Consider the following 12,796-nt stretch of genomic DNA (forward strand, 5'->3'; position numbering starts at 1 on the left):
CAAACTTTATGGTGTGTATCACTTGTATTCCTTGATGAATATAACATTGTTTGTGATAGATATGGTTGGATACAACAAGTTAGAAACTAGAAGGGAGCTGGCTCTGGAAACTTATACTTTAAAAGTATTCCGTTGTCTCCTTGATAATCTAGGTATGTTTGTGGGTACCCGGTAGGTATTAACAATGGGGACGGAGACCGAGCTAGTTTGTACCTCACGGCAGAAACAAACTAGTGCGCACCAGCCCCCTTACACGATCAATCAGAGCGCTGAACTTGGCAGCTGAGCTTCTTATTCATGGAATGAGTTCGCAAAATTAACTTTTTATATAATTTGCTATAAGTAATCATCTTAATATTTTTTTTTTATTAGGGCTACATTGTTTTTGTATTACTATAGTTGTTCAAGGGTAGGTGATATTTTTTCATTTTTATTTATTTAAACTTTCTTACATAACATAACATGCTGCGCAAAAGGCTTAAAGCTTTACAACCTTATCTACCAGTCAACCTCAAAACTTATTAAGTCAAAAAAAACATCGTTGAGAAAGGTTTATGCAATAATAATAAGAATAATAATTGTGTTTGCTGGCAAACGAAAAAAACCGACTTCAATTACATCGACAAGTAATAGAACGTAGGTAGACGAAAAAATAGTCAAGTATTCATTATCCTTAAATATTACTCCAAAAGCTGTAACCTGATCTCGATGAAATTTAAATGTGACCACATGATAAACATCGGCTTTCGATTAAATTAAAAATCATCAAAATCGGTAAATCCAGTAAAAAGTTATGCGGATTTTCAAGGGTTTCCCTCAACTTCTCAGGGATTCCATCGTCAGATCCTGGTTTCTTTATCATGATACCACACCTGGAATATCTCCTTTCCAACAAAAAAAAAATATCAAAATCGGTTCATAAACGACGAAGTTATCCTCGAACATACATTAAAAAAAAAATATATATATGTATACGATCGAATTGAGTAAACTCCTCCTTTTTTGAAGTCGGTTAAGAAACTGTGATTTGATATTTAAAAATGAATTAATCGTAATACATTTAACTTAATATCTGTCCATACTTCTGCTATCATACAATTATTTTTACTTTAGTGGACACCTCCCCAATTATTCTACATACTATCTCCGTAAATTTAACCTATATTACGACGGACAAATGGTATAAATGTTATCATTTTTAGCATCTCTGTCACGTTTGTCCCATTAGTCTACTATGTCTATACCCACGTACATACGACCCACCTTGTTTCTCCCGACCGACCCACATAGCTTCGATACCCATTTGATTAGTTGATATGTTTAATTGCAGATCCCTTCCTGAGTCACAATGTATATTTTATAGCTTACCGTCTTCCTCGACAACTTTAAGGGTAAACTTTATTTAGGCTATTGCTTAAAGTAGGTAAACGCTGGTGAGATAATATTCTTTTATGTGTACCCTACCCCTACCTACCCTACCCTACCCTACCTACTTTTGATAACTAAATATTTAAATAAAGCCTTAATAATATTTGTGTTGAGAATGTTAAAATATTAATTTTATTTTGATTCGTATATACCAACAACTACTCTGGTATAATGGTGGGTAGTCGCCTAAAACACCGACGGATTCCGGGTTTGGATCCCGCTTTGGATAGATATTTGTAACAGTACAAATATTTCTTTCCAGTTTGGATGTCTGTCCTTGTGGATCTCTCCAACGTGCCTCGGAGAGCAGATTAAGCCGTTGGTTACGCTATTATTATTATCATAAATACCCGATAGCGATCGTTACTTATACTAGGGAACATATTCGCCAACCCGCAGTGGAGCAGCGTGGTGGATTAAGCTCCAATCTTTCTCATATACGGAGAAAGAGGCCTATGCCCAGCAGTGGTCAAATTCAAATTTAAGGGCTTTATCGCAAGAGCGATTATGTCGCCCTGGTTAGGAGACTTAGATTAATTATTACATTGATCAATTATACATAACTTAAGTTCTCTTATCCACTAACTTACATAACATTCGGGCTAAGTCTGAGAGTGGGTCAGCCAGAATACTATTACATTTTCCCAACTCATTAATAAAAGAACATCTAAACCAATAAAGTTGGTAAAACAAAAATAATTCTTTCATTATTGAAATATCTACAGGTACGTGACGTGATTTTTGTGCGAGTTGGTATATATAGACATGTTCGCCATGATTTTTAAATTTCTCTTAATGGTTAACACTTTACCGTGTATTTTCCGATGAAATTCTTCGTAAATAAAGTATCTAAGATGTGCGAATATCGTAACGTGTATGGAACCCTTAGTGCAAATAAGTGCAATGTGGCAAAGAATGTCGAACCAATTGTATTTTCAATTCAGTTATTTCCTAGTTCCTTCGCGTATAAAGAATTGATATGAAGACTAACGTAATGTGAAACCACGGAAGTATATACTTACATACAATTGTAAGAGCAGTTCTCATTTCATGATATAGCGTACCGTAGTCAATTATAGTTAAAACGAGTTGTCTTGATATTTGGTATTGTTCTAATTTTAATTAAACGGATACCTATGTGTGAATAGGGATTTTTAATTATACGTTAAAATATGTTCCTTTTCTTAAGACATAAAACACAGAGATGAGACATACATTTTTGTTAATTGTTAATATTATTAAATAAAAATAACATTTTTTTAATTATATCAGACATTGTAAAGCAAGCAAATCAATCTAAAAAAATCAATTTTTTTGGATCATTGGAATTTTTATAGCATTATTTAATTATTGTTTTCTTTAAAAATAAAACAGGAATGAATTCAACAATAATTTAAGTCTGTACGATAACTTACGATTGCTTATACTTTGTACCATAAAGCGCCGACGATTACACCGATTATTCGGACTTCCTTAGTACAGGGTGTGGTAAACGAACCAGAGTCTCCGAGCTCTTATTATTGATTCCATTTCTTGTAAGTAAATATGTATGTACTTCTAAAAGAGTTACTACGTTACACACAATACTTCCAGGCTCTGCATGAATAATTGAAAACTAGAACTAATGCTTTTTAAAAATTAACATTTATTTAATGGCAATTGTGAAATCGTTTGTGGGATTTTATTGCACGAATACCGTGGCGTACTCTTAGAAGGGAAGTACTTTGGGTTGTCGGAAATTTATAGTTACAATTTGATCATTCCTTCTCGAGTTTGTAGTAATGTTTGTGAAAATGATTTTATTTTAGTATGTATTATTATAAATTATATTTTTATGAATATACCGTGATATTCAGCTTGTAAAGCTCTGATTATTCTAATTGTCTTATTGGTTTTGCAGATTGGAATCAAGAATATAAAAATAAACGCTTAACACTCAACGGCCCCATTAGGGTTTTCTCCTGTGTCGAGTGTCCGGAAACACACACGCTACACAAGCACAACGTCCAGACCACGACAAACATCTATATGGCCGATACAAATGTCTGTCGTGAGCAGGAATCGAACCCGCGACCGCCAGCGCAACAGCCATATATGACATATATGACCGCTGCGCCAACGCGTCGTCGTAGAGTATAACAAGATTTGATTCAAATCAATACTAAGGCTTTTTAATGGCTTCTTTAATTTTATTAAACCAACTCTTATAAAATTTTACAAAGGATTAATAAACTTTTTAACATAGCATGCCAATACAACATTAAAATGTTTGAAAATGAAGCAAGGAAGTGGAAGACAGAACTCGTTATCAGACTAATATAAGACTTTTGATTTTCTAATCATAGAAGATTTTAAATTAGATTTTGTAGTTTAGACAATTATAATAAAAACTTACTAAAAACAAAATTTATTTTTTATTTTTAGCAGATAAAGATAATTGTATTTGCTTGCAAATGAAACATTTACTGACTTCAATTACATCAACCAGTGATAAAACGTAGGCAACAAATAGTCAAAAAATACGCATTATTAGAGATAGCTCAAACATGACAAAAATCACCTTTCGGTAGAAAAAAAAACCAACTTAAAAAAAAACAAAACAAAAACAGTCGAATTGAAAACTTCTACTTTTTTTAAGTCGGTTGAAAAGAAGAGATTTAGGAAAAGAGTTAAGACAAGCACACGCAGTCAACTAATATGTATATTTAGTAAGTTTACAATATACAGCTATTAGCACCATATGTATATTACCCTTAAAGTCAACGATTTTCTGTTTGAATTAACTATCAGCGATAAAACTGCCCTAGCATTTTAAAGTTAGAGTATTGTAATGTTCTTTCATGTAATTTAAAGTTTGCAAAAAAATAATAATAATAATAGGTATAAATAAACATAATATTACATATTTTCTGGGAATTTGCGCTTATAATGAATCCAGTCAAACTTACCCCATTTTTATTTTATGTAAGCATCTCACATTACGCAAATGGGTGTTTGTGTGAAGTTTGTATCACCCTTAGGGTTCTCCTTCCTTGTTGCTACGTTATTGTGTACGATCTCAATGGTAACGTGCTACACTCGATTTAATGTAAGTAGGAATAAGGAAAACGTTTTCTTTTGCTACATATGTATTAGAAATAAGAATTCTTTGGAATTTATCCTCAATGATATCACGAATATGACAGTGATTATGTTTACCGGTGCCGTTTCGTTCTCTTATCACATTGTGATAAACGATGATTCACGTTTTTGCTCAGCGAAACGCGTCTCACTGTGATTTTATTCAAAACGAAGTTGGATTATTACATTGATCAAGATGATTTGACAATATTCATAACAATTTACAATTGATTTACAAAATCGAGAAATCGTTTCCTTATTATGACCGTTGGCGCAGTTTGTAGTGGCCCTGCTTTCTGTTCTGCGGGTTCGATTCCTGCTTGAGTCTGGGTGTAATATAATATTTGTATTTAAATATTTATATATGTATTATTTCTATGTATATTTATCAAAAAAAAAGTTATAACAGTCGTCTGTTACCTGTAGCAACAAGCATTAAGTTGCTTACCATAGAAACAGACAACCGTGTGTATGTTATAAGATATTTACTTATTCATTATTTATTATGTAACTGATTAAGAAAAAAACAAAAGAATAAAATACCGTGAGATTCTGTATTATTTGTATGATGAATTGAACGCCAAGGGGCTTATCAAAACTCAGCGTCGTAATATCTTGAAGCTGTATAATATCCGTCAACTATATATAAGTTCAGTTCAATGGTTTTTTAAATTATTTTCGTTTATATAGTAAATCTTATAAGATGTTACCGGTAGGAGCTCGTAGCTAAGTTGCAAAAATAATCTCGACTAGCTGGTTAGAGCAGTTTGTAGTAGCCTTGTTTTCTGCTCCACTTTTTGCGGTCTCGCACACTTGACTTGGGGAGTAAGCTGGTGAATGCGTGACGAGAGCGTTACGAAAAGTGTGATCAGGCGAGACGAATGGAAATTGAGAGGGAGATATAAGTTAGATGGAGCTAAAGAAGTTTTATGTCAGTCGTGTGGCCAAAGGTACACTCGTTTTTTTCCTGTGTATGATTTCTACAGTCGATTGTCGACCTTATAACACAAGCATTAAGTTGCTTACCGTAGGACCAAACGACCGTGTGTGTACCGATGTTATAAGTTTATACATTAACACAGCTTAATATACGTTTTTTCTATATCTGCATATAGGAATATTAATTGCACGTGAATATAAATGTGCTGTAGAATAACATTCTATACTACAGACATTAGTATTAGCTATTAGTTAACAATGTTGCTTAAATACAAAAAAAAAAAAAAAAAAAAAAAAAAAAAAATACAGTCGAATTGAGAACCTCCTCCTTTTTTGGAAGTCGGTTAAAAAGTCAAATCGATGGCTCCTAAGTATACTGAGTCAACTAACAACTTTTGATAATTTCATTTTTTAAGATATTAATAACATTTACTTTATTTCCTATCTACCTATGTAACAAAAAAATAAAGTTATTAAAAGTAGATTTGACTCAGTATACTTAGGAGCCATCGAAATGCTTTGTTAAACATTATAGTTTAAACAAAATATGTAAAAAAATTCAAAGTAGAAAAGTTTTTTGATAAAAGGTACATGCAAATCTTAATAAAAATCGGATTCAAAAAGTAATACCAGGCAATTGAATGTAACAAAATGTCCTAGAAATTTATTACAAAGTTGACAACGCACAACCCTATACTATCCGTATATCTCGTAAAAAAAATGTTTTTTACGTCATAAAATAATAAAGGGATATTTATGACACTCTACGATATGTAATACAAAAATGTGGAGTGCTTTTTCTAGTTACATTTTTATAATAGAACCCATATGATAAATGTGCGGTCAAGATAAATGTAAACGTCGAAAATACAACGTCTGGATCAGTATAAAGTACCAACATGTTTGAACCGGGATGTGGCGTACTTATTGTTATTCACGACCTGTTTGAGGACCACGTCTTATTTCGGTCGATATACCGCGGTCGGTTTTACTCGAACCCCTTAACGTTTTAACAATGATGTTTAACATGTGAAGAGGGACCTTTGGCAGTACTGTGTTTGAAGTGAATGTGGGCTTATCAAAAGATCTTGATATTTGTATTACCGATGAACTTTTGACTTTTGTAAATTTAATTAAAGTAAGTGCGTCTGAAAGGGGTTGAATTATTGAAATAACCTTTCTAAATAGAAAGTATTAATTACTTTGTAATTATTAGTGATGGTAGTTATTAAATAAATTTGAGGTAAATATCAGATAAGGTTACTATCTTTTTATGGAATTGTTTTGTCTAAATCGTATCAAATTATTTTGTCTGTATACCTGTAACTTTTATTAAATTATAGTATCGAAGAAAACACATACACAGTCGGTTTTAAATAATGGAAAGATAAACAAAGCTATACACATTAATTTAAATAAATTTAAACGTGTAAATAATAAATATCACTCTCTTTAGCCTATCGCAGTCCACTGCTGGACATAGGCCTCCATAAGTTCGCGCCAAAAATAGTGTGAACTCATGTGTGTTGCCCATCGGTGGTCGGTGACCGCGGGGCTGGCTTTGTCGCACCGAAGACGCTGCTGGCCGTCTTCGGCCTGTGTATTTCAAAGCCAGCAGTTGGATGGTTATCCCGCTATCAGTCGGTTTTATAAGTTCCAAGGTGGTAGTGGAACTGTGTCATCCCATAGTCGCTTCTTACGACACCCACGGGAAGAAAGAGGGTGGCTATATTCTTTACTGTCGCAGCCAAACAGCTTATTTAGTGTTAGTACTAGTGCAGCAACATGCTGTGATGTAAGAAACCACACACGTAGCAACTTCAGTTAACGCAACTTTCAGCTTTTAATTTTGTAACAGTTGCATGTTACGAAAAGAAATATACCGTAGTTGATGGTTACGGAATTAATAAATTAGATAAAGTATGCAAAGCAGCATGTATAACTTTGATAGTAGTCTCTTTAGATGTTCAAATATTGAAATTATTCTAATGAATGAAACTGCGAAAATATAATAATAAATATCAGTTTTAGTAAATAATTATTATTGATAAAAACACAATTAATATATATCATTAATTTAAATAATCATCAATAAATTACGTTCCTCTTTTTCTCACTTACTACATAAAGTAGTAAATATATTAAGTAGAATTGATAGTACAGATAGGAATCCCCATGAGTTTCAAGACAAATAACAGAAAGGTTACGTATGTGGCATAAAATTACGAAAAGACACCTTCAGTTAGACTAACTTTGTTAAGAACTGGTCTTTGTCTACTGTAAATTTAAATAGGGTAAAAAAATTACCGGAGGGGACTTGTCACTGCCGAGCGTCATCACCGCGATGCTCGGCGATGACGAGTCCTGGAAGGCGATGGTCTCCTTCTGCGAGACAGTAATGTCCCAGAAGGAGAATGACAAGCGTATGAGAGAGAAGGCCGCAGGCGACGAACGGGGGTGCGTAGGAGACGCTACTTAATGCACCTCCAGTAACGTCCCTGTGCCCGGGTCGGGCCGAGATGGGAACCCGGATCTGCTAGACACGGCGTCATCAGGATTGTTCAGAGGTGAGTCGGACAGTCCCCATGAAGGAGAAGTCTGGCCTTTTCACTGAGGCCAGCCTGTCGCTGGAGGGATACTGTTGCCTGCAGATCCAGGACCCTCCAATTAAAGCGGCTGAAGGCTCCCAGGGGTTTTGGTCGGTATTGCACCCCCATGTGCTGAAGCCAACATACGGTCTAGGACTGCCTACTCGGGCTTCCTGGACCCTGGATCAACCCGTATATGGGTTCCCCTGCGTAACTTTTTTTTGCTTTTTGTCTCTGTGTTATTAGACTGGTTCTTTAATTTTAAGTATAAATGTATACATGTAAATTTAGACGTCGAACAAAGTCGAAGGTTGAGATTAAGAAGTCAGCGTTTCCATGAATCTGATAATTATCTATAAATACATATTACAAAATACCTCTTACCTAATTAAGGAGAAATATTAAAGCTTAATTAACCACGTGCCCCTCTGAGGTTTTGTGCGTTTCATTGAATTTTCCTCCGAGATGTGTTCTTTGCCACAATTACGCCTTCAACGGAAATCAGGTTTCGAAACGTCTTTATAATTATGATGAACAATTATGGCAGTTCTAATAATTTGTTCAGCTTAATATTAAATAAATCATTATGACATTTTTGATTCTACTGGATATTTTGAAACTCGACTCACGAGTAATCTTTGGTCATGGAGTTAGCAATTTCGCAGTAAATATTGAGAGTTTTAAAATCGGAGAGACCGTTTCTACACAGTGGAGCAGTCGTCGCGGAGTGTTGCTCTAAGCTCCGCACGTAAATCGCTTGTAGTGTGGTGGGGGCTACCGTGGTCATGCAGATGGTCGCTATATAGCAGAAGAAGCTTCTAGCAGATTCAGAGATGAAAAAATAACAATCGCGGTAAGTCCCATACAATAAAAAAAATCATAGTTTCAGTAAAAGTTTCAAAACTAATATTATTCAAAATTGATTAGAAAATCAACTAGAAAATAGATTATACATTCGAATAGAAAATCGAGCAGAATCGAATAGAAAATTGATTATAAAATCGATTTTAAAATTCATCAGAAAATCAAACAGAATCGATCTGAAATCTCGAATTAGGACTGTATAGGACAGAACAGAATAGAGCAGAATGGAATAGAACGGAATAGCGCATTTATAAAGTTAATACATTTCTAACATAAAACTAGCTTCAGTTATTCCTTATTACATCTGACAGTGAAAGTTCCATCAAAATCGGTCCAGTTGTTTCAGAGGTTAGCCGAAACGAACAGAAAAAAAACACACTATCTGACAGACAGACAGACAAAAATTGAAAAAAAAATGTTATTTTGGTATATGTACCTTGTATATATAAATAAGCATTTAGTAAAAGCGCTTATTTTAATATTACAAACAGACTCTCCAGTTTTATTTATTTGTATAGATGAATCACTAAATGTTTAGCAAAACGGGAAAACACAAGACCGGTTGAATTTAATTCTAGCAGATTATTTTTTTAATTTTCTAATACTTATTGTTTTCTAATGTTTACGCGAATTTTACTCATTTAATGAAACAACTTTTTTCGGTTTATTATTAACTTTTGATTCCTGACGTTTCGGATACTTTACAGCAACCATGGTCACGGGAGGACCTCCCGTAAACCGCGATAAAATCCGAAAAAAGTTGTTTCTAATACTTTTTATAAAGTTGTTATAGAATGAAAAATTATAAATAAATAATAAATATCTTATAACATATACACACGGTCATCTGGTCCTATGATAAGCAACTAATGCTTGTGTTTAATATAGATAAAGAAAACTTCACATATAATCACAGAAAACATAACGAGTATTTAATTGTCATTAGTTTGACATTTCGTAAGACAGGACGATGTCTTTCAGGCTAGTCTAAAAATGAATGTTGCTAAGTGCATAACTCGAGAATGGCTCGACCAAGTCGGCTAATTTATTTTTTTGTATTATACTTAAAACCCACGGAAGGTTTTGATACTAAAAAAAATTGATAAAATATAAAAAAAAAACTATCTATAAACTTTTGACAGAACGAAGTCTGTCCGGGCAGATAATTAATAATAAAAATAAATCGCCATCCTATACATATTGAATCCATACACAGTTCACACAGACGTGTGAAAACGACAGTACTGAAATCTCTTTAATTTTGATTTATAATAAGTGAATTATGCTATTAAGGAACGCCGCGTATTATTTCATTTTCGAGGGTCATAAATTCCAACAATTGTAAGGTTTCCGCGAAGCGGAAAACGTTTTTAGCGGTATAATGGTCTACCAGATTTAACTGATTCATATTATATATTATTGATTTATATCGTATTATTTATTGTGATCCAATTTTACACCCATAATTTTTTTTTTTATAAAAACATTATCAAAAAATATCAAAAAATATTATGGAGTGGTACCCTAGGAATGGAAAGAGGCAAAAAAGGGCGTCCAATAAAAAGATGGGATGACGATCTACCAAAAGGATGGAAAAGATTAGCTCGTGAAAGTGTAGGAGCAACTAGGAGGCCTATGTCGAAGGACAAGCTGACAAAAGGTTACGACAACCGGTTACTAAAATAGTAAAAAACTGTAATTGTGTAGTACTACGTGTTATTATATTTACTTTATATCCATTTTACTATTGTAATAAATAAGTTTAAACAAAATTGTCAGTGAATAAGGGCTTTATTTATATATTTATTTATTTATTTTATTTATAATTTTACATCAATTTAAAAATAGATTCATATCAGTAAGTATAAAGTAAGTATTTTAATACGAATATTATTATTAATCCTAGATTTCGTTAAACCAGGAGTACAAAAATAAGTAGTGTTGTGTTGGAGTCGGGATAGAGTCGGTACCTAACGCACTTCCAATGCTCGTGGTATCACTAGTGTCTATAGACCAAATAACCGCTTACAACCAGATGGATTTTAAGCTAGTGTGCCTCATTTGTATGTAAGTAACAATATATTTTGATTACATACAAATATTTGTTAACCAATGAAATGATGAATTTTGACATTGTAACAAGTTTTAACTCTACATGATCAAGAACATTTGTAAATTGTTGTAGTCATTTTCAAGTTATGGCACAAACAAGAGAAATAGGGTTTTTTGTATATAAATAAGAATGCACGTACATATATCTACAGATGGATTAATACAAGTAACGCGTTTTTTAAATTATCTTAATCCAAGTACATTAACGAGGTCATTAAGGACATGACTCATAAAATCTAAGTACTTTTTTGTTTCATCGCAATTTCAATTTCAGTATAGTCACGTAATGTTCTTTCATTAGACAGCCTAGCAATTGCATCGCAAGCGAAACTTAGTTGAGTCTTAACAGACTGAAAAATCAGACTGCCAAAAATGGAAGTGTTAAAATTTAAAATGAGTTAAAATTTAAATAGATTTGTGACCGTAACCAAATGATTTTACTATGCGTTTCTTTTATTACTATTTATTGATTCGTACTATTGTTCGTTAGTTTTTCCATTAATTTTTTCAACTTGTAACAATTGACGAGGGTCTATTTCTCCATTTAGACGAAGGATCGGAGCTTACAATGAGTAAAAATTGCTATCAGTTAATTATGATAACACTGGGGTCACACATAAATTCATAATTTTCGTGGTTATAGATCAGATAGTCAGTCTTGTATCGTTCAATCCATTAATTTGTGTATCCAATTAACTTAATACCTAAATTGGTAGAACAATCCCTCGCAGGTACGTTTACAAGTTCCCCGATTATAAATTACATTATTTAACTGAAATAAATTATGACGAGTATTTTAATAACGTATCTTATCCTTGTGCTTTGTTTTTCCAAAATATTTTAACACATTACAAGTGGTACAACGCTACAATGAAGCTTTGACGACACGAAGACACGACCAAGGGACAGGGAGGAAGGCAATAAAAAAGGGACTGCATAGTAAATATTTATTCTAGTGATATATGAACTAAAGGATAGCTTAAATTCAAAATTAATATTCTATATTTTACAGACAATATTGAAAGATGATAAATATTATCTTAAGGTCACCAGCTACTAACAGATTTTTCGGAAGTTATTCGCGTACATATATTTCGGAATTCGTTTTTATATTTATACGTAGTGTGTTCATCGTAAGTATTCGTTTATATAGAATTTGATTTTAATCGTTATATGCGCATTATTTCGTGGTTATATGGGTGTAAACTTGGTTTACATGTTCACACAAATCCTACACAAATTCGTTGCTTAGTAGGAATTTAATGTGTTCAAGATTCAAACGTGCCATAACTGGGCGAATGATTCAAATTACACATCGGATAGCTATTTGGATTCCAATGTAATTAGCTGTTAGTTTCACATATAACCAATAACTATTGACTGAATTGGCTTTATGGAGATGATAGATGTAATTAATTTAGAAGAGTTAATCTTGCTACCGCTGCGACGAGATTTAGCGAGTCACAGTGGATCGCTTTTAAGCGGTGGATTATTCCCTAAAAGCGCTATATTAGCTTGCTGAGTTGTCAATTATGCTTTATTTATACGTTTACTAAAGCAAAATGTTAATCCTTCACCAGTTTAATGGTGACTCTTTTGTTATAATATGTCTTAAATACGCAACGTGTCACGTCAAAAGCATTGTAGTTTGGAATTTAAAAAGTACTATAACATTTTACATGTTGTTACCTTTTACGCATTAGTAGTTAGTTAATTACATATTTTAATATTCTTTTGTTTTGTTA

General features: G+C 33.1%; 1 long non-coding RNA gene across 1 annotated transcript; it reads left to right on the top strand.

Annotated features, from left to right (window-relative positions):
• The first annotated feature begins 31 nt into the window (after positions 1–31).
• On the top strand, positions 32–12,585 carry LOC123658154. The gene is made up of 3 exons (XR_006743841.1): positions 32–131; positions 7,859–7,864; positions 12,575–12,585. It is a non-coding gene; the product is annotated as an uncharacterized LOC123658154 (long non-coding RNA).
• Positions 12,586–12,796: the final 211 nt, after the last annotated feature.

The sequence above is a fragment of the Melitaea cinxia genome, chromosome 12 (genome assembly GCF_905220565.1).
Source record: "Melitaea cinxia chromosome 12, ilMelCinx1.1, whole genome shotgun sequence".
Taxonomy (NCBI): Eukaryota; Metazoa; Arthropoda; class Insecta; order Lepidoptera; family Nymphalidae; genus Melitaea; species Melitaea cinxia.